General features: G+C 42.9%; 1 protein-coding gene across 5 annotated transcripts in view; it reads left to right on the top strand.

Annotated features, from left to right (window-relative positions):
* Positions 1-3,261: 3,261 nt before the first annotated feature.
* Positions 3,262-23,064, top strand: part of LDLRAD4 (low density lipoprotein receptor class A domain containing 4) — a 284,848-nt gene continuing 265,045 nt past the window's right edge. For 2 of the 5 annotated variants that reach the window (XM_074548122.1, XM_074548144.1), the window contains exons 1-2: positions 17,558-17,668; positions 18,088-18,173. The gene's annotated coding sequence lies outside the window, so the exon portion shown is untranslated. Of the gene's footprint in view, positions 3,479-7,810; positions 7,895-17,557; positions 17,669-18,087; positions 18,174-23,064 lie in introns of those variants that run through there. The other 3 variants (XM_074548131.1, XM_005486727.4, XM_014266815.3) reach the window with 3 other exon arrangements.

Below are 23,064 nucleotides of genomic sequence, written 5' to 3'. Positions count from 1 at the left end.
TACTAAAAAATCCCAACAAAACCTCCAGCAGTCCAAATATTAGCTATGCCATTGCTGTGTTTAGAGAGGAAGATGAAGGAAAAAAACCCCACAGAGATCTGCCTACATCTTAAATCAGTTATAAAAATTTTTACTTTTTTATCCAGGAAACAAACAGTCAGGATGTCTGTGCAGCCTTACAGATATGAGAACCCAACTTCATGATACTGTGAATATGGCTTTCACTCAAGAGATGTTGGGGTTTTTAAAATCATTTTTTTAAGATAAGTTTCTTCATATAACCAAACTCTCCCTGGTATTCTCTTTATGGTGAACCCTCTACACAACTCCAGGTTCTCCTATGATTTATAACTTTGTCAGGGAAAAAATGTTAACACTCCCCTTTAACTGTCCCTCTAAGCTTCAGAAATATTGTCATTCTTCAGATACATTTAAGTGGAGCAAGACCCTGAACAGGCCTTTAAATGGAAATTTTGGGGAGGAAAAGGTAAAGGAATTTGTATCCCTGTGGAAATTTTGTCCCCTGGCAGGTGCCAGTATGTTGGGCTGCAGGTTCTCTCTTCCAGAGACATCTTGGACAGGAACAAGAGTATCAGCAGCATAGAGTGTTCTTGGCATTTCACTTTCCAGACATGCATCTATCACAATGCTTTCTGAGCATGTCTATGCATTTTCATCAGATTTTGCTGTCCTCCTCCTCCTTTGAGCCCAAAATATCCCAAATTGCTGCTAGGCAAATCTTTTCACTCAAAAGGTATTGTATAGGAATAATTTGTGACTTGGTAGGTGATTTTGTTATGCTTTATAAGGTTTTCTATGGGTTAGGATACTCCTCTGCACATGGGAAGACTCTCTTGATGGAAGTGAATGACTGATATTCCTTGAGAAGTCATTGAAGGGAATACAGCTGAAGTGTGTCAGACTAATTTGTTATGAAGTGTATACAGATTAATAGGGCACTTTTGGAAATGGAACACTTGAGTTTTGGTGGCAAACTACAGAGTAAACTTTAAAACAAATTTTTTCAAGTTTGTTAGATTATAAATAAATGAATTATACCAAGTTATGGAATAACCTTGTGACCTCTTGATGATTTTTGCAACTTTCAGGACAAGTAGTCCCAGTAATTATCCATGTTACTGGAAGCTCTTCCTTTCTGTAGTGTTTGATGTTTCTTTGGCTCCTTGTGGCTTAATCCAAACTATGTTTGCTAAAATAATCTTTCACTGCCATTCTGACTGTTTCTCTGTTTTGGAAGTAATCTGGTAATTCCCCCTTTTCCGGTCATATGGTGACCCACAGCACCAACTTGAGGCCATCACTTCCACAATCTTCATAGCTTGGTGCTCTGGGTTCTGGGTTGGCAGATTCCTGGCTCCTTCAAGCAGATTTACATCTTCTTCCAACCTGCAATTTGGGAGAGGTGAGGCAAAAAGTGAAACAAGCACATTTGAATCGAATGTGCACATGCTTAAGGTCAGCAATGTTTATACTTTGGTACCTCATCCCTGCTATTTATCCTCTTCATTCTTAGGCTCACAGGTATAACTGGGAAGGGAAAAGTCTTCAGAGTACAATTGTGGATGGGAATGTGAATGGAGGCTCTAAATTATCTAATTCTCTCTTTGATTCTCCAAATTAACAGAAATCACAGAATAGGCAAGTTTGGAAGGGATCACAGTGGGTTATATGTTCCAGCTTCCCTGCTCAAGCAGGGTCATCCCAGAGCACACGGCACAGGATTGTGTCCAGATGGTTTGTGAATATCTCCAGTGAGAGAGACTTCACAGCCTCTCTGGGTAACCTGTTCTGGTGCTCCCAGAAACAGGGATTTCTTTATTTCTGTGAGAATGGCATGCATAAATATTCCTGCATTTAAACGTGTAATAGCAACTTTGGTTGTACCCAAGTGGTTTGGGTGTAGTTGAGATTAAGGCAGCATTTTTACTAGATAATTCTTATCTTGTAAAGGATAAAATAATCCTTATCTTTGCATCCCAAAGGATATCAACAGGGACAGGGGGAGGCCAAGGGCTAGTGAATGTTCTTTGTGGGACTGCCTTACTGAGCCTGGAATGGACAGTACCTGCAAGTGAACACAGGCAAGGCAGAAGCTGCCTTGGGTTCGTGCCTGCTGGGCTGTGACATGAACTGGGTTTTCCTGTCCTGCAACATTTTTGGAAAAGTTAAAAAATTTCTCAATCTGCATGGGACAAAATGTACTTTTTTTGTTTCCTGCACCCTGTGCCTGTCCTGACCTTTACAGAGGTGCTGCCTGAGGGCTGGTGGGTGTGTGCTGGGGCTGCCCCATGGATACTGGGGCTGCCATGAGTCTGTGAGCAGGACCATTCCCACACTAATGGAGCAGCTCACAGAATCCGTAGGGTTGGGAGGGAGCTCTGGAGATCACCTAGTCTAACCCCCTGCCAAGGCAGGGTCACCTTGAGCAGGTGACACAGGAACACATCCAGGTGGGGTCTGAATGTCTCCAGAGGGAGACTACTACTTCCCTGGGCAGCCTGTTCCCCCCAAGGTCAATAAGTTCTTCCTCATGTTGAAGTGAAACTTCTTTTTTGGGTTATGGCTATTGCTCCTTACCCTGATGCTGGGCACCAGTGGAAAGAGTCAGGCACCATGTTCTTGGTACCTGCCTTTGAGGTATTTGCCTCCATTAATGACATCCCCTCTGAGTCTTCTCTAGACTGAACAGGCCCAGCTCTCTCAGCCCCTCCTCATGAGAGATGCTCGGTCTTTGTGGCCTCTGCTGGACCCTCTGCAGTAGCGCCTTGTCTTTCCTGTACTGAGGAGCCCAGAACTGGACACAGCACTGGAGATGTGGCCTCACTAGGGCCAAGCAGGGGGGTAGGATCACCTCCTTCAGCCTGCAGGCCACACTTTTCCCAAGGATCCCATGGGCTCTCTTAGCTGCAAGGGCACTGCCGGCTCATGGTAACTTGTCATCCACCACGACTCTCAAGTCCTCCACAGTGCTGCCCTCTAGAAGGTAAGCCCCCACCTGTGCTGGCCCTTGGGGCCGTTCCTCCCCAGGAGCAGGGCCTTGCACTTGCCCTTGTTGAACCTCCTTATGTTTCTCTCCTCGAAGGCGGGTCCCGGGCGGCATTTCGGGGGCTGTCGGGGGCCGGTCCCGCGGAGCCGGAGCCGCGCACATCCACCCGGCAGGTGTCAGTGTGGGCTGCGGGGCCGGGCGGCAGCGCCGCCTCCCCTCCCCCGCTCCGCCCGCCCCCCCGCCGCCGGCCCCCGCGGCCGCCCGCCGGAGCCAGACTCGCTGCAGACAGGCGGCAGCCAGCGGGGCGGGCAGGGCGGGGGGAGGAGGAGGAGGAGAGGCTGGGGATGAGTTGGAGGCAGGCACAGCCTCAGCGCAGGGCGAGCGGCTGCCGGAGACAGGCAGGGGGAGGAGGCGAGGCGCTCCGGAGGAGGCCGGCGCGGCGCGGGGGCGAGCGGCGGGGGCCGGCGGGAGGTGAGTGCTGCCCGCGGCGGCGGGGCCGGGGGCGGCCGGGGGGCGCCGCGTCACAAAGTGCTGGAGAAAGTGCGGCAGGCCCGACTCGAAGGTCTGTGAGCGTGCGAGGGACGAGGCGGCGGCGGCTGCCGTGGGGCTCTGGCGGCGCTCGCACACCCTGCCTGCCTTGGCGGGGGCACTGCCGGGGCCGCGCTGAGCGCGTCCCTCCGCGGCACCTGGGGCAGGTGGGGTTGCCGGCGGGCAGGGCAGCGTGACAGGTACCGCTGGTGGCGGGGCCCCGGCTGGGGCTCCGGGCAGCCCCGCTGCCCTCCTGCCCCGGCCGCCCGGGAAGCAGCCGGAGCGGCAGCCGGCACGGGAGAGCCCCGGGGCTCCGCAGGAGAGGCGGAGGCGAGCGGGGCTGCGGAGCCGCGGCGGCGGGCAGGGCGCTGGGAGCGCGGAGTGCGCGACTCGACCTCCCGGCTGCTCCCGAGCGAGGACCGCAGCTCCGCTCGGTCAGGGCCGGTGTCACAGCCCGGCTGCGGAACATGCCTGGCCCACGGGGTGACCCTCCCGGGGATGCCCGGCCGCGGTGCGCGCCCGGCGCCGGGAGGGCAACTTTGGCAGGAAGGCAAAGCGGCGGTGCGGCCGCCGGGCTCACGCACCGGTGACCTATATTTGATGGAGTGCCTTTTTCCTCTTAAAAAAAAGTTTATTAGCAGAAGTCTAGCTTTGCCTGGCTGTATCGGATGCCTGCATGCGTTGTTTGCAGTGAGTATGTGCATCCCGAATTTCTGAATGGTGTGCCAGGTTTCCTGTCATGTAGGTAGTTATGCGTAGGCTATGGTTCGATGCTTGCTGAAGAGGCAAACACACCGTTGTGTGTAGGTTTAAGTTCGGTAAAGAACAAACAGGAAGCAGGCAAAATGATAAGTAACTTCTGTTTTCTTGGGCGATCTTAACACCTAGACTGGTACAGATTTTAGTGGGATTCAGAACCTTTTCTAAGTAGCAAATGGTGGTTGTGCAGAAGAGCAAATATCAGGTGAATAATTTTATGTGGTGTTAAAAATAGTGTTGGATGTTATAAAAGTTTGTTCATCTAGAACCACAGACATCTTCTAGTCAGGATGGAAGGCTCCGTTAAGAGATTTGTCTGAGCTTCCAAACCAAAACCATCCTGCATTAAAATATTGTGGACTGGAAAGGTGCATCACGTAGCATGAGGAATGAGGTGTCTCCAGCATCATAAATCTGAAGCTGACCAAAAAGGGGAGAGAGTTTTTGCCAGTAAGAAAGCCCAAGGGACAATTACCAGTAGTCATAGATGAGGTAAGAACATAAATGCTGCCTAAGCAGGGGCAGTGCTCTTGCTGGTCCTTCAACACCTGGATATGTTGGTTAGACAGAACTTCAATTCTGCTTTCTAACTTCATTGCTAGGAAAATGTTTTGGGAAACTTATTCTTTGCAGTGGTCCAGAGCACTCTAATATACGATGCATCCTTGAGTAGAATTAAATTACTGTGCATGGTGCACACGTATTTGATTCTCTAATGAATGTATAGATATTATGGCTTAGTGGCTTTAAATGGAAGGTGAAGTTTTGCTGGAAAACCACTGTACTCACTGGTGGGAAGCAGCCTAATCAACATCCCCTTGTCCATATTAGCTGAGATAGAGATGATAATCTGAACATCTATATCTGTCCTGGAGGTTTAGCACCAGGTATTAAGTTACTGTGACACACAAAGTGACCAGCATGAGGAGGACTCAAACTGGAATGTGCCAACTCTCTACAGTTACCTATAGAAGTAGAAACACATATTTTTGTATAATCAGTGTTTATACTAGCACTGTTAGTTGCAGCTCAGGTATGTGAAGATCATTGTTGCACACACATAAGGCATATTAATGTTCTCCAGTAAATTCAGAAGCCAGAGTGGGCCTAAATGATGAGCAGTGTGTAACACAGAATGAGCTAACAGTGTGAGACACACTGTGAGATCATTGGTTTTGGTTAACTGAAACACAACAGGCACTAGGCAGCATTTGACTGATGCAGTTTTTAGTCTTCAGGACCTTAGACTTATTACAAGAAAACTTATGCAAGTAGAAGGAAGTTGAGCTTCAAGGTTGAGGCACAGTTGTATTAAATGTGGTAAGATTACAGGCAGTAGCTTAACCTAGGAATTGAGAGCTAACTCACCTTTTGTTATTTAAGTAGATAAAATCCTGTTTTCTCTGTGCAGAACATTAAAGTGAGACTTGAAAAGAGGAATTGTTGGTTTCCCCTGCATTGAAGGAGCATTGTTGCAAGAGAGGATTGTGGGTAAGAGGGGATTGAAAGTTTTCTCTCTGATTATCCTGACCAAAATTTAGTTATTTTTCAGCTGCCCTGCAGTACCCTGTAGCGCTGTCTAGCGCTACCCTTCTACCAAAAACTAGTTTTATGTCAGTGACACTGTCTGAAATAATTTGGAATACATTCCAAATGTGAATATGATGTGACAGAAGAAAGTAAATAATTATTGAAATAATAGAGAAATACCTTAAAAGTATTTTAATTTAGCACAGTCTCAAAGAGAAATGAAGTGCTGAAAAGTGCCTGCCTGTCCAACAAGTCTTGCATCAGGAGTCAAAGTTATTGCCTTTAACTTGTGAGTGGTCTTGGAAAAGTGTTTTGTTGTTTTTTTTTTTTTTTTTTTTCTGTCTGGTTTTTCATGGTTTGAAACAGCTCCCTGCAAGTGCATTGCCAGTTACAGAATGCAAATACTTCTAGGAGTTTGGAGATGAATTTTTCTGCAGATTGGTTCTGTGGTAACCGTGAAATTCTTCAATGGCACCAATCTAGTATCAGCTGCTCGTTCAAGGCACTGGTGCCAGAACAGTGGTGCATCAGTTGCTGGGAATCCAAGCCTGTAGTGAAATGATTCATGCATATACATTTTTCTTTTCTCAGTTGACAGCTATTTTTAAGAATAGCTGTCTTGCCTAGAAGGTTGATATCTAAGCAAAGGCAGCCTAGATAGCTAAAAATTTCTTTCACACCAAACATAATCTTAGTACACTAAAACACTTAAATGGAATTGATTTTAATTGATTCTTGCTGAATCTCTGGTTCTAATTGGCCATTATAAAGGGACTGTGGTGTTTTGGAGCTGATGTCAGGAAGTTGGCAATTTTTTGCACAAAGAAAGATGATGAGTTTGAAGTAGATGTCAGTTTGAAGAAATTTACAGTAATAAATGAGTAGTGATATCTATATGGTAGCAGATTACTTGACTAACTTATTGAAATGAATTGGGTTCTCTGGGTACACAAGCCTGAAGAAATGATCTTGAAATGACACATTTGTCCAGTGTACTTTAAAATTCTCTGTGTGCTGCATGGGCAGAATATTCAAGTGAAGGAAAGCCATGGGCCTTTCTTTTTTTCCATTGTGTTCTTTTGAACCTCATATTTGAAAAAGAAATGTGTCTTTTCTTTTCCTCTTAGAGAGTTTTATTTGCTTGGTTCTGAGACTGTCAGTTGAATAATAGTAACTCTAAGGGGACAGCAGTAGAAAGAATGCTTGCAGGTGAATAGGAGCATGACATTACAGTGTGTCCTGTATTTCATGCTGGCAGAATGTGTTGGTATTCATCATCTGTATTTATTTAATATATGGATTTCTGTTGCCTATGCTTTGATTTAGCATATTTGCAGTATGCTAAGTGTAGATGCATTTTACTAAATGCTTTTTCTTATTGTGTAGTCATGCAATGGAAATTTTCAAGCACCAATATCACCATTCATTATCACTCAGCATAATAATTGGTAAATTTAATCTTCCTAATTAAGATTATTTTGCTCACAAGAGACAAGGGACTGAAAATGAGTAATTTTCATGATGTTGTGCTGTGTTGCTCGTATCTGTTGTTCTTTTCTCTAAAATCCTACTACAGAGAACACACCGACCTTTTAAACTGTGTTTGAATGATCTTGCTCTACATCAAGCTTTTCTTTCAGGTAGGAGACAGAAATTAAGAGGAATGTAAATGCATTTTTTCTTCTTATTGCCAATGGAGAGCTTTCCTAGATTTGAAGTAAGTTTTCTTAGTGCCAAGTGGTTGACTTTTCTAGAAAAAAAATCCCTCCAGGGTATGCAAAAAGTCCTCTGGTTAATATATTGGCATTCCCAGAACCCACTAAAGCTTAGGCAGGTTGCCAGACACCACTTAATGAGGATGCAGAATGTCTGGCACAAATCTGCATGAAAACCAGCAAAGGAGCTGGGGGTGGAAGTGCATGCGGTGGGGAGAGGGCTGGGAAGGCGGCACACACACACCCATAATTTATTTTTAATGTCTGCATTTTGCAGAGAAACTGATCAGAAGTCCTTACCACAGGATTTTGAAAACTTGCTGGGAGCAGAAGTCTGGATCCTTCAAATTGGGAGGTCTGTGTTCTCATAGAAATGCAGTTTTATTAGGAGAGCAGTTTATGAGTTAGGGGGGTTAGTTTTTTGAGGAGAGCACCAAAAGAGGATGGATATAATAGTGATTTTATGTTTTATTATCTGCTAAAACTGAAAAGCATTTGAAAATGTTGTTAGATGATTTGGGGGACAATGGAAGTCAGTGATTGCCAGCATCCCCACAGAAAAGCTGGTAAAGTTACATGGCAGGGATAGCTAAATTCCTGCTGCTGGGACACCTCTGCTCAGTGTAAACCTGTGGTGGGGGCTCTGCCTGGTTCTGCTGAGCTTAGGATTTGCTGCATGTTAGGTGGAATTGCAGGTGTAATAGATTCTCTGGTGACTAGGTAACTGTTAAAAGAATCAGTCATTCACCCAGATGAAGTATTTTTCCATAAGAGTGCCATTAAAACCAGAATATATTGGTTTGTGTTTAATCAGATATTTAGTCTTAAAGGTTGGCTGAGCAAACTTAGCTATATTCTGAATTGAACATTATTTCAGACATTTAAAGTGTGAAAATTTTCAGCATTTTTTCCCAGGCATTAGTCTCTCCCTTACCTACCCAAAACAGTATTCTTCCTCTATAGACAAATTTATAAATAGACATTTGGTTGGTAGGTATGACTGAAAATAATTTTTTAATCCAAAAAAATTCTGATAGGAGTATTTTTTGCACGTGGCTGAATTTGGAAATATGTATGCTTGTTACCGGCTTTTCAGTACAGGTTTCAGTTGCGTATTTCACCATTTAGGAGGACTGTTCCTCTTTAGAGGAATTCTACTCACTAGAATAGTGGCACCTACCTGATGAGTATGGTTGGGTAGGACTAAATCAAAATCCACATGCTCCTGTTTCATTTTGTTGGGTTTCACTAAGGTGCGATGAGAAATTAAATTATTGGACTTCATTGGACTTCAGTACTAATTGCAGTGGATAAAAAAATTTTGCCAGTTGTGTGGGGATCTTTGCAAAGTTTTCTCTGTATTGACATTGACTCCTGGCTGTCTATAGGACTGTGAAAACAAAAAGAGTGTTGGACATTGTACCCACGTTTTGAATCTAGCACGTGTTTAGGATTAGTTCTAAAAGGGAGGACAGTACTGCCTGGAAAAATACAGTGCTCAAATGCTGCACGTGAGAATGGAGCAGGTTGGTGAAGTGTCTGTTGGAATGTCCTTGTCTTTCCATCTGCTGGTGTTCTTGATTTCTTCTGTGCTAACCACCCTGGTACCCTTTTTGTTAAAAACTAGTAATAAATCTACTTCTGAAAAAATGTAGCCGTGATAGTGCATTTGTATTGCCTGTAAAAGATGAGTTTGGAGATTTCAATTATTTTTAAACTCAGTATTTCATTTAGATTTTATGTTCTGAAATTGTAAAAGATGTACTGACCTTTGGGGAAGATGTGCTTTTTTTGCATGTTTGTATGAGAAATACCTTGACGTCTGAACGATTCTGTCATAACCTTGGACCCACTGAGTGTATTTCAGTTGTGATTTTAGAGGACAGTACAGAATTCTCTTAGGGTTTCTGTTAAAACAAATGTTAATGCTTAATAAAACAAGATCTAGAATCTCTCTCGTATTGAGAAGAGACTGGAAAATAGTGTTTTCTTTTGGATAAACTCTGAAATGTACTTAGAGTTCTAAAATAAGTGTTGAGCGTTGACTCATATTATCTAGCATATGCCATTACAAGGGTACTGTGTTCAGTCTTCAGTTTTCAGCACCAGTGCTTGAAGCATCTTCAAACAGTACCCTGCTCTGGTTTTTAAACACAAGTTCCACTCTTCAACTTTTCAAAGAATTATAGGAGAGAAAATGTGTGACACTTTCTTAATTATCTCTTTGTATTGTGTGGCTGAGCCTATTATTTTGGTTTCTCACACCTGTAACCTGCTTGTTCTCCATTTGATAGAGGGAAAGGAGGGGGCAGTCTGTGACTGAGATATGAAGCCATCTCTTTAACAGCTGCCTCCCTCCACGGAGACTTTCGTGAAATTTTTCCTGTGCATTAATTAAAAGTGATCCATTATCACTCTGGACTTGTAAACACCTCTGAACATTCCATTAGGTGTTAATGACACATGAAGCAAGAATTAATGTGAATCTGTTAGTCCTGTATCTAGTTAGGATGTACTTAGTATAGGTAATTGCCTTGATGTAACAGTATTTATTCAACTGTTGGTGTTGCTTCACTTTCTGCTTCTGCTCAGCCCCGTTACTGAGTGAACTGATGCCAATCCATAGAGCCTCTTTGGGCCTGTGCTGCACAGAATGTCAGCTGGATGTCTGCCTTGGTTTCCTGGGCTTTTCAAAAGACAGAAGTGAGTTCTCTGGCTTCTGCCCCATAGGTCAGCAGAAGATGTGGGAGAGAAAATGTAAGGAACTCTTATAAATAACCCAACTTAATCCCCATAGCTGTGGAACTTTGAGATACCACAGTGGTGTGTGTTCTTCCCTTACAATTTCACCTCAATGGATGACTGGTTTTGTAGGTTTTCCTTAACTAGTGCCAAGCAAAATTAAATTGCATGTTTGTAGAAATGCATGCAGCTAAGGTTCAGTACTCCTAAATTAGAGATGCACCTGGTCATAAAATAGTTAGACTTGGGCTAACTAATGGCATCTGTTAGCCAGTGCAGTTCATGTGTAGATGATTTGTTTTACAGAAGGTTTGTGTTGACTATAATTCCTCTTTAAACTTACATAGATATTAGGAGTGAGTGAGGAACTCACTCTTCTGTGGGTATTTCCAGCACTGATGTTTTTGGGTTTTGTGACCCTCTCATGTTACTCTTGCTGATGTAATAACCTTTCTAGCAGGCTTTTAGAAACAGCACATTTGAGACAAGCTTGTTGCAAATAACCTTTTTTCACTTAGAATATCTTAAAGTATGAGTTATCCTTATTTAATTGGGAAGCCTCTAGCGTGTGATCCATCTGTCCAATTAAAGCTGCTTGGATAATGTTGAATACAGGTACTGTTCAGTGGCTACTTTCACATAGCTTACAATAATAATTTTTTTTAAAAGCAACCATCTGTTGATGAACAGAAATACTGCCAGTGTTTGTCAAATGTGTGCTTTATCTGACCTGTTCTACTTAGCACCTTATGGCAAAACTTTCTCATCAAAGCATTTTACAAATATTTTTATTCTTACAGCGCCTTATTAGGTTGGTAACAACAGTAGTCTAACTTTTTACTGTAGGGATTCATTTACCAAGGATTAGGGGACAAATCTTTGTTCAGCTGCCAAGATGAAGTCACCTGCAGTGGCTACACAGATGATGATTCTAACTTGCAGCTGTAGGTGAAAATCAGTGTTCTGTTCTAATGATCTTTACAGCTTTTTGAAGAAAACAGCTGGAATAATGTAAAGTTTCTACAGCAGAAAGCTCCTACAGCCTATGTAGCCTGGTTTCCTTTTTCTCATAGGGAGTGGCTGGGCAAATAGGTAAATTTCAAGAATGAAGTATCACAGTGATAATGTATTAGTGCTGATAATGCACATTAATGAGTTAAAAAAGCATTTGAATAATGATTCATAATTTTGTTTGAAATTACCTAAAAGCAGAGCAAAGCAAATGAGTTAAAAGAAGTATGGAGAGGAATAAGAGGACCTCTTTAGATTGCAGAGTGAGAGTTAGGTGTGCAAGGTATTCTGGAAGTGTCTTCTGAAATGTTGAGTTCTCTCTTCAGTTGAATATGCAACCATTACCAGACTCTGCCTTTTCCCATTCCCTGTTCTCCCCTGGGTATTGTTAGCAATTGGAGATGAAAGCCTTTAATCATCTCTACATGGAGACACCAGAGCAAATCACTTGAAGTGCTGAGTCAGGATGTGTATGTTAGGGTATGTTAAATTTGTGTGTGAGTGCTCTGTTGAATACAGAACAGCTTTATATATTTAACTTGAATCCATCAAAGGTCATTTCATGTTGTCACCTGATGGAGATCATAATTCAGAATGTAAGCTAAATTACATCTCTCTATCTCTGTATGGCTGAGAGGCTCTTGACACAGGTGTTTGCTATGCTGTTGCGGCGCAGTGTATTCGGTCACTAGGGCAAAGTCCAGCTAGCAGAGGGTCAGCGGCCGACACCCAGCTGCATAAACTACCAGCCCCCCTTGGTGTCTATGGGCCTCGGGCTGGGCTGGCTTGCGGACCGGTCTCACGGCGTAAGGGACGAGAAGAAGGAGCTGCACACTTGCTGGGGGCGAAGGTCGGTTTATTGATGGCACTGGAGCACCAACCAGAGGATAGCACCAACCAGCAAAATGGCCCAGAATGGAGGGTGGAACGGGGTTATAAAGGGGGAGGGTGTACAGAGGAGGGGATTACAGAGAGCTAATGGGGAAGGGTAAGGGGATGAATTTAGCATAACTGACATTAAGGGGAAACCAATAGATACAGAGTAAAGGAGGGGCCCCGGGAGCACAGCCAACCACAACCCCCAGAGGAAAGAAGATTCTAGCAAGCTGGGAGGAGTGGGCGTGATTGACTGGGCCCTGGGAGGAGAAAGAGTTGACTTATAAGGGGAAAAGGAGGAGGGGAAATTATATGACTTAAGTAACTGACATAACCAAGGGCAGGGATAACCATAGCAACGTAATGGACAATAGATCTACTGGCGGGAAAACTGGGGAGGGCAGAACCATTTTACATAGAACAGGGGGGAACAATACATAAAATGGGGGAGTAATACACAAAATGGGGGAGCAATTAAATAAACTACCGAACGCACTACAACATCTCCCCGGTTTTTACTAAATAAATAGAAAAGAACGGGAAAGTCCATGTGAAATGTAAAACGCAGGGATCTGCGGCCAGTCTTTGCCAAGTGCCTTCTCTAGATAGAGTCCATCGGCCCATGGGTAGCTGGACAGTGGAGCGGTGGCCTCCCTTCATCTGCGGCTCTTTCTGCCTCCGAAGAGAGGTCGAAGAAGAGGGGTCGCTCATCTCCATGGGTTTGATGTGTCAAACGCTTGCACTTGGCGCTGTCAGTTTCTCAGGACCAGCTCGCGGATCAAGGGAGGGAAATTCAAAAGTAAGTTGGGGAGATGTACTAAAAGACAAAAGGATAACAGTTAAAGCACGAAAAACTTAAACAGATGGTTCTGCCCCAAATAACCAACTTAAATTTGAAATAAGAGGGGAGGAAGCTGGAGCGGAGGGTTGGGGCTCGTAGACAAATGGAAAATCAAAGGGTGGAGGGGAAGAAGGAGGTGAAGGCTCTTCTGCAACGGTAGGGAGTCCTGGAGAGAAGGATGGTCTTCTATGGAAGGGCTTCTTCCGCCGCCGCCAACACGCTTCCCGGACCTGTGGTATAGCTTCCTTCTGCGTCCTCTGTTTCGGGACGAAGGGCCTGACCCATTTGGATGGTATCCAGCGGGGGCCTGAGGGAGTGGACACGCAAGCATATCCTCTCCCCCAGGTCACCAGGTCAAAAGGCCCCTCCGTCCGCCAGGTCTCCGGATCCTTAATAAGGACCGGCGGCCTGGCTTTAGGCTGCAGCTGCTGGTGACTGCCGAAATGCTGGACCACTGGAGGATTCTGGTTGTCAAAAGAGCAGTTTAGGAAGTTGAGAGTATACAGTGCTCTCAACAACTGGATGTGGGGGGTCTCCACCTTCACTGCCGTTTGTTGACCTGATATTATCTTCTTCAGGCTCTGGTGGGCCCTCTCCACCATGGCTTGGCCTGTCGGGGAATAGGGATGCCGGTCTTATGCACTATTCCCCATTGCTGCAGGAAGCTCTGCAGTTCCTTGGATGTATACGCCGGGCCATTGTCTGTTTTGATGGCCCTAGGGATGCCCAAGACAGCGAATGCCTGAAGCAGATGCTTCTGGACATCTGCAGCCTTTTCCCCTGTGTGGGCAGAAGCATAGATAGCCCCGGAGAAGGTGTCCACTGAGACATGGACGTAACACAATCGACCGAAAGAAGGGATGTGTGTTACGTCCATTTGCCACACCTCACAGCTCGCCAAACCTTGGAGATTAGCCCCCGAAGCAATGGTGGGCATTTGGTCTTTCTGGCATTGGGGACATGTGGCCACGATCGCCTTGACCTGGTCCTGGGTTAGGTTGAATTGCTGGACCAAGCCAGGTGCATTCTGGTGGAAGAGTTGATGGCTGATCTTAGCCTGGCCAAACACATCTGGGAGTGGGCCCACCGTGACTGCAGCCACGGCCAAGGAATCGGCATGACGGTTGCCCTCAGCGATGAACCCGGGCAGGTCGGTGTGTGACCTCACATGCATTACATAGAATGGGTGCTCGCGGTGGGAGACTAAGTTGACAAGCCTGCTAAGTAGTTCAAATAATTTTTGGTTTGAGACCTTCTGAAGAACCGCAAATAGAGCTCTGGACACTACACCGGCAACATATGCAGAATCTGTTACCAGATTGAAGGGTCCCAGGAACCTCTGGAATGCCCTGACGGCTGTGTCCAACTCAGCAATTTGTGGAGAACCCTCCACAACAGCAACATCTGTCTCCCACTGCTGAGTCTGAGGATCCTTCCAAGTCATCACTGACTTGTGGGATGCTCCAGACGCTCTGTAAAAACAGTCACTGCATCCAGGGGCTCCTTGCTCTGGATCTTTTTAAGTGATAATTTAAATTCCAAATTAAACAATTTATGGGCTGGCCGATTTACTGCGATGCGCCCAGTGTAGCTGTCTAATGCAAACTGAAGGTTTTCATTTGTTTGCAGCAGTTCATTGAAGGTCTTCAATTTTAGTTGGCCCGATTCCAGTTCAATTGGTATGTAAATGCACGCGAAATCGCATCCTGCCAACTCCCTGATCCTCAATCTCGCTTTGAGGATCAGTTTGGCTACCAACTCCTGTGGCCTTGTCATCCTTTTGGACCGGTGATGGCTCAGAAAGACCCACTCTATGATTAAGAGTTTGTCTCCCAAGCCTTGGTCCTTCAGGGTCTCGTCCCACTGATGGATGATGCCATGGAGGTGTGGCAACTTTCCCAGTATGATGAATTTGAAAGGCAGGCCCGGGTGGTAACGGTGGGCCTGCCTGGCCAAAATAGCCTTTTGGATCTTGTCCAAAGCTACCTGAGCCTCTGGGGTGAGAGCCCTAGGGGAACTAAGCCCCTCTCCCCCTTTCAACAAATTGAAAAGGGGGGCCAGGTTCAGTGTTTTATACTAGACTTCATTTATCTCAACTTTCCTCCATGTTGCCTGTTATTGATTAGTTTTCATGATGCTGCTACCATTTAGAGATATCTTAAATGGGCCTAGTTGCAAACTTTCAAGTGGATGTAATTTACACTTAAAGTGGCAGTTCATTGAAATTGCTAAGTTTCACTGCCAATATTTTAGATCTGACAGATTTTGACCCAAAATCAGAATAAGACACAATGTCTCTCTGATTCCTGGTGAACTTGTTTTGGCCAGAGGCTTGATGTTTCCATGGTCCTTGTCACAAAGATAAACTGCCAAGGATCCCAGCTTGTGACCAGGGGTGCTGTGTTTCTAGGAACATGTGGTTTCATTGGATAACCTGCAAGACAAGTCTGCTGCAGAGTTAGGGACTGAAGAAATCCCTCATGGACTTGCCTCATATTTGGGGACCTGCAGTAATCCTCTGTATCTGTCTTTTGAAGCTGTCAGTCTTTTAAATGTTAAAACTAAGAAAAAAAAGTTCTATTTGACAGTTTCAAAACTGAAGCCTTCAGCTGGTGGGAAATTTGGAGTTTTATGGGGTTTGAGAGCCCAGAAACTGTCTGGTTCTAGTTGGAGCTGTGTTTTATCATTCTTTTGTGGGTGCCAATTAATATCTCTCTTCCCCTTTCTTTTCAATCTGAAGTTCATCTAATAGAGTACCTCAGGAGAACCCAAACCTCTTTTGCCTAAAGTCTTTAATTTCCCCCTTTTCATGGCAACCTTTACCACAGAGATTTGCAAGTTGCAGTTTCCTGTGTTTTGCATAGGAAGGCTTAAATACAGGAAAGAATATCCTGAAGCATCTATATTCCAAAATATTAAAATGAACAGAGAAGCATATGTTCTTCAGGGATCTGAACTTGCCTCCCAGAAGGAGCTGTGCCACAGAGAAGAGGAACTGTCCAGTTGAAGTAGTTGCAGGTGCAGTGTGCATAGCTGGACATTCTTTTGTAAGTGACCCTTACAAAATCAAGACTTTTCCTGGACATTTCTCTTGAGTCTCTCTATCTCTCTCTCTTTTTTTTTTTTTTAAATTAAATATTATATTTTATGAGGTAATTCAAGCATTGTTGTATTTCCTCTGTAAAAAAAAAAGTCTTCTGAACTTTCAGTTGGTCAAGAAGATAACAGCCACATTAAAAGCTGTCAAGGAAAACTCGAGACCCACTCTGAATTCAATACATTGGAATTCTTTTATGGTTGAAGACACTGAAAGTACACTTGTGTGTCTGAAAAAACAAGAGGCACTGTTATGCTATATTAGCTGTCCCACATTTAGCTCATTGTCCTAAGATGTTTGCATGCTTATTAGGATTATGGCCACTGCAGTAGAAGCAGATAAATTTTAGCACCTTAAGAATCTCTTTTATGATTGTACAGAGTTCTTGACCTATTCCCAGAGTCAACAAGTTAATTTGCTTTTGAAATGGAAAAGTTTTGTTGCAGAGTTACAACATTCTCAAGATGTAACTTTCTTAGTGTATGTGGTATAGCAGACGTTAGAGAGAAAATCTGTAGCATGTCATCTTCCCCACATTTTGAGTCTCCTGTTTGGGTAAGTTGAAGGGTCAAATTCTTAGGGATGCTAAGGATTGTCTCTTTTCACAGTGTGAAAGTGTCGAAAGAATATTTTTTCCTGCCTCTGACCTTGATGTGTAAAGTGTACTGTAGTACCCTTGTGTTCTTGAGATGTTCTCAGGTATCCCTGACACCTACAAAAAGCCAAATGCTGTGTGCAGCTGGTTCTGTTATCTGCCAGTCTCCCACATAGTTCTGGTAATTCTCCTGTGGCCATCTAGACATCTCTCTCTCTCTCTCTCTCTCTCACTCTTTTTTCCCCCTTGGTAGTCCTTTAGGGTACAGACATTTCAGAGATGCATCTGTAATGTCTAAGTGGCTTCCTCTTCTTTCTTTTTCCCTTCCACCTCAATCAAGAAATTCCAGATGGAAGCTCTTTGGTGTTAGTAACAGCTGCACAGCAGATAATTTGTTGCATCCTTAGAACTGTAATATTTGCAACTCCATACATGTAGCTATGATATACATTTACATTAGGGATCTTCTGGTCTTTTAAGCTTCCTCAAGACTCTTCTAGTCTTTCTTGATGCAGCATTTTGCCCTATTTTCTGTTCCTGGTTAGAAATAGCTTCTTTCAACATAAAGAAGTTAAGATATTCTGTTGTAAATTTGATTTTTAGGAAGCCTGAATATTTTAGAGTCCTGTGTTGTGATTCAAAAATTGTGCTCCCTTCTTTCATCTCTAGGATTTATAATAAGGTGTCAGCAATGATCTAGTCCATCTGGGAGCTTGCATCAATGCTTGGGAGAGCCATATGTGTCTGCCTCAAACAAGGCTATAGAAAAGTGTTCCACTAGCAACCAAGATGTCATCCATCTGCTAGACAATCCTGTAGCTAGTTAGCTTAATGACGTATTTATTTGACTCTGTTTCTGCAGAGCAGAATCCAGCTTTCCTCCCTGCTCAAATTAATACCAAGACCTCCCTGCTCTGGAGGAGAGAAGTCTGCCTGCTCTGGAGGACATCAGGAAGCCTGTGGCTTGGTGGGTTTGATCTGTTTGTCTGCCTGGGGATGCTGCAGTCCTGAATTCTGAGTGAGATTCCAAGTGATTGCGCTCTGGGAGGCGGCTCCAGCCTCCCTGACCGAGCAGCCCAGGCAGGGCTGGGGGCCGAGGGAATCCTGGAGCAGACACAGGGCCTGGGTGACCTGAGCTGCATGGGGAAATCCAATCATGCTGCTGCTGCTTTAGGGCGTTATTTTAGCACACAGGGCTGTGGGAGGATTTCCTCCTGCCGTGGGCAGAGCTGGAATTGTCACGGTGAACATTTCACCCGGCTACATGCAATAACCCAAGTGATTGTTGCACTCGGTGACTTGTGTGAAAGTGCTTGTTTGGGACTAAGGATTCAGGGTCTTCCACGTACATGTTGCAGTTATTTGTAATCTCATATGGCCCTGCAGAAAGTCAGAGCTCCAGGAACTGTGCTGGAAATATACTGTGGGAGGACCAGCTCTGTGAACTTCAGAAACTCTGCATTCATACTGAGGTAAGTTTGGGACTGACTGTCATTGATTTCTTTCCAGTCACTCTGTCCTGCTGTTTTGGTCTTTTTCGAGGTCCAAAGAGGCCAAGTCACTCTTGTTGCAACTTCTAGCTTAATCTAATTTCTAATCTGTCTGTGAGTCAGACTTAAGTTGAGAAGGGGACAAAACAACAGGAGAAATGCAGATTTAGATGAAAAGAATGTTTTGTGTTAATGGCAATTATATTGATTTACGTTGAAGCAATCTACTGAATTTAATCTGGAAAAATACAGATGTGTATTCAGACCACTATACAATTAGATCCAGCATATCTTCATCCATGTCTTGCAAGGAAGTTTATATGCAGCTTCACATGGATTTCGGTGGGTTCAATGGGTTGAAGCCAACATAGGGCTGTCTACTGAGGTTGGTAAATTTTACCTGACAGATGTTGTTTAAAGTAGCAGACAGGGATACAGGTACTTAGTGAACTTCAAGATAAACATAATCAGTAGTCAATGCCAGTACTAAATGCAGGTGAGAAACAGATCATAAGTAAGGCACAGAAAAAAATGTGCTTTCTTGCACACTAGAGGTCTTTTGCTGTTTTTTTTTTTTTTTCTTTTTGGTGTTTGTGTGTGTGAGCATATTAGCAGTTCTAAGCTGAAAAAGTAAGTAAAAGTGAAATCAGGACAATTCCATGGAGGAGTGTGGAGATGGAAGGGGTGAACTGTACTCACTTTTGCCTCATTCTCTAATGCTATAAAGAGAATTGTAGAATAATTTAGGTCAGAAGGAACCTTCTGGAGTTCTAGTCCAGTCTGCAATAACAGGACTAAGGCTTTTTTGAAGAAATAATTTTGAATCTAGAAATTGTTATCTAGATCTTAACTTTCAAAACTCAGTGTTTTTTCATATGTTTTGAACTGCTTCTGTTTAGGCAGAAGTGCAGAAAAGGTTAAGTGGAAGAAAAAAAAGTGGGAGAAAAAGAGTATCTTACTTCTAAAAATGCTAAGTAAGGCCAAAACCAGCAAAGTTGACACAATTCTAGCTGTAGATGGGAGGGAGTGACCATGTTAAGAGTATCTGAAAACTGTTGCGTGTGTTTAAAGTAAGCAACACTTTTATTTCCTTGAGATGTTCTAAATAATTAAATAATGTTGTAGTTTCCCTTCTGAGAAGGGGAACAGCTGACAACTCTTCACTGATATGAGCTTACATATACTTATTTGTATTCCTTTTGTCACAGGGCTACTATCCATTGTTAAATAAGATAAAAATGTCTTTTCCGTATCACCTTATGAAAACAGAAGTCCTTTTAGTTACCCTTTTAGGTAACTGATTGGTTGGAGTAACTTTGATTAAACCTTTGGAGAAAAGGGGTATTTACATCTTGCTGTAAAGCTTACAGGATCAAAACTGGATTAAAACAGAATGAAAAAAGCATTTTTGTAGTTTTCCACAAAAATTAGATTTGCATTGGATTGATGCATTCTTTAGTCTTGTATGATACCATGCATAATAAAATCTAAAAAAGAATTAGAAGTCATAAAGCTATGAAGTTTTATAAATTTCTGCCTTTAAAACTGCCTGCTTCAGTTTTTTATTTTATTATTGGTGTCATCAAAGGGAAGTATTTCTGTTTTGATGCATTGGATTTTCTGATGGAAAACAGATCTGCAGGAGTATTTCTGACAAGAACTGATTACTTCTTGTTTGGGAAGAACTTATTTACTTTATCTTACATATATTTGTTTTGGGTGTGTATTTTTTAAAGTGCTTTAACTTTCTTTGCATTTCCACTGCAAATCTGGAACTTGATTAGGGATATTACTAAAACTCAGTCGATTTGAAGCTTCATTTTGTTTCATTGCTTCACTCCTCTTTGTATTTGTTTTACCATGTAAGAGAATATATTAATGTATAGAAGTAATGCGGCATCTTCCTGATTTATCTTGTGTGTTGGATATGTTTTGTCTGACTCTATAGCCAGAAATATTAATCTTCTTTTCTTAATTTCTTACATGTGGAGATATTACATGTGCAAGACCTTAACTATTTTTTGTATCTCCTGCTGCTGATTTCCCAGTTCTGTTCACCTGCTGATAATCCTGTGTAGCTTAATGGAAGGAGAATTATATAAAATAATTTTGAACCCACTTTTCTTTTCACTAAGAATTGAGACTCGGGGAAAACCAAACGAAATTTTGCTTCTGAAGGGCATAGCACTGCCTGTGTCAGGTCTTTGTCCCATTAACCAAGTGTTTTCCTTCTGCCAGCACTTCATATATGTGGATGAATATGTTTTCCTTGTTGTTAAATATTCTTGTCCAGTGACACAGAAGTGCTGTGTTTCAAAAGAAGATTATGTGCTTGACAGCTATGGAAGTAATTAACATAAAATTGGACTGTCTTATCCAATTTAGCTTATGTATACTAAGGTAGTGTTTTAACACATAATGATGAAAAAAGGGAATGTAGAATGGTGGTACATCTTTCTGGAATAATTTGTGGAATGCTTGTTGCTTGGATCTCACAGTGGTAGAATTTTAAGTCCTGTCTTTATATTTGGATACTCAGAATAAGGGGGTAAAAAAAAAAAAGGGATCTACATAGATCCCTTGGTAGTCCTTATGCTGAGTGGTTTCTCTTTGGCACTGTTTTGTGGTATAGCCTTTATGCTACTTAAATTAAAAAAAAAAAAAACAAGGTTCAGAAAATAAATGGGAAAGACTGACTTTGACTTTTGCCTGGAAAGTTTCTTTGGTGAGCCTGAGCATGTGACAGGCCTGAATGCTGTCAAATCCAGGTTGAAATGAGCCCTTGGTCATTTCAACTTGGATCAGCAGGGGCTGAACTTCAAACACACAACTAAGGATGGACACGATGTTTAACTTCAATTAGTGAGTTATCACATCAAAGTCTGACCTACTAGACATGGTAGATGATACCAAAACACTGGCTTTGTTTGCAAGTACTTGCTATTTATTGCTGAAGCAATTAGCCATCTTTTACATTTCATTTCAGCTGTCTGATTGCTGGCACAGTATAATTTTTTTGTTCAAGGTTTTTCATATCAAAGCAAATTACATACTACAGGGTGCATTTGTTTTGTGAACATCACTTTTACAGTCAAAACCTTATGTACTGCTGGATAAACAAGTCATGTTTTAATTAGGTGTGTCTGTGTTCACCAAAACTATGTCAGAATGTAAAACCATCAGATTAGAGTTTGATTAAAGGAGAATGAGTCCCCTTGTGCAGTCTCCTCTGTACTGGTTTTGTAGCTATGCTGTGAACTCTGTACTCCATTTGTAGTGTCAAACAGCCCTGCAAAGAGCTGGCCATTAAATATTTTTTTCATTTTTTGTAATTAAGAATAATCGTTGAGCAGTTATTCATGATGATACCTGCCTGAAAACATGATTTTATCTGTTAACTTAAAAAAAAGTTACACATTTTATTCATGTTTTCCATCTTCGATTAAGTGAGACTGTAAAAGATAAATGGTACAAATACAATATCCCATATAATTGAAAATTACTGAAAAAATGGGGTAGAGAAATATGGATAATGCAGAATCCAAATATGCTTATGAGACCTATAATTATGTTAATTAGCATATAAAAAAGTTGAAGTGAAAGTTCGTGAATATTTAAAATCCACAATGAACTGTGGCAAGGTCTTAAAAAAACCCCAACAAACAACCCAACCTGAAGTATATATTGCAGAGGCTTCTAATAATTTTACAAAAAAAAAAAAAATTTCTTGCTGTTCTTCTTTTTGCATGAGTGGCTGTTAGATTCATGCTGTCTTAAAAGTTTAAGGAAGGAATAAGACTCCATTTCCTGTTCCTTATTTTTAATTAAACTGACTGGTGGTCATGGTTTAACCCCAGAAAGCTCCCTTGCTCACTCCCCCACCAGTGGGACTGGGGAGAGAATCAGAAGGGTAAAAGCTAAAGAACTCATGGGTTGAAATCAAGGAAGTTTAATAGGGAAAATGAAAGCTGTTCATACAAGCAAAGCAAAACCCTGAATGATTTCACTGCTTCCTGTGGGCAGGCAGGTGCTCAGCCACCTCCAGCACAGCAGGACACTCTCATGTCTGTTAGTGACTAGGGAAGGCAGACACCATCACTGCCAATGTCCTCTCCTTCCCCCTTTTTCCCCCACTTTCTATATTGAGCATGGAATATGGGCTGGGATACCCCTTTGGTCAATTTGGGTCACCAGTCCCAGCTGTGTCTCCTCCCAAGCACCCCAGTTTTCTCACCAGCCTGGCAATACAAAAAGCAGAAAAGGCCTTGGCTCAGTGTGAGCCCTGCTCAGCAATAACAAAAACATCTCTATATGATCAACCCTGTGTTTAACACAAATCAAAACCACAGCCCCGTACCAGCCACTGGGAAGAAAATTAACTCTACCCCAGCTAAAACCAGAAAACTGGTCTTGACTGTCATCTGTCATCCGGAGCCACCAAGATGACTCCTAGATCTTCTTGTTATTCAGACTATTTCTCAATCCATTTCTACAAACTTTGGCAATCTTAGTTTAGTGAGAGTTTCCTGGGCATGAGGTCTGAATTTGACTTTGTGAATAAGTAGTCCTCTAGAGTAGATAATTTATGGGCTCTGTGTGGGGTGGAGGTTTTATGTTATCCTCCTACTGCAAGAAATTTTGCCATGATGGCAGAAAAATGGCAAACTTTGCCACTTGTTTGCCACCAACTTTGCTGTCATTTTCATTAAAAACTGCAGAAGGGGTCAGACATGAATTGTTAACAGGCAGTGCTTATTTAATTGTAAGAGAAGGGTTTGGTCCCGTGGTTTGAATTCTGCATTAAAAAAAAGAACAAAAAATTCTCCAGTGGCCTCTTCCTATTCCTCACTCCAGGCTAAGAGTTGTCAAGAAA

The sequence above is a fragment of the Zonotrichia albicollis genome, chromosome 1 (assembly GCF_047830755.1).
Source record: "Zonotrichia albicollis isolate bZonAlb1 chromosome 1, bZonAlb1.hap1, whole genome shotgun sequence".
In the NCBI taxonomy this organism is placed as follows: domain Eukaryota; kingdom Metazoa; phylum Chordata; class Aves; order Passeriformes; family Passerellidae; genus Zonotrichia; species Zonotrichia albicollis.
The sequence above is the reverse complement of the archived record's forward strand: the minus strand, read 5'-3'. Positions and strand labels throughout refer to the sequence as shown.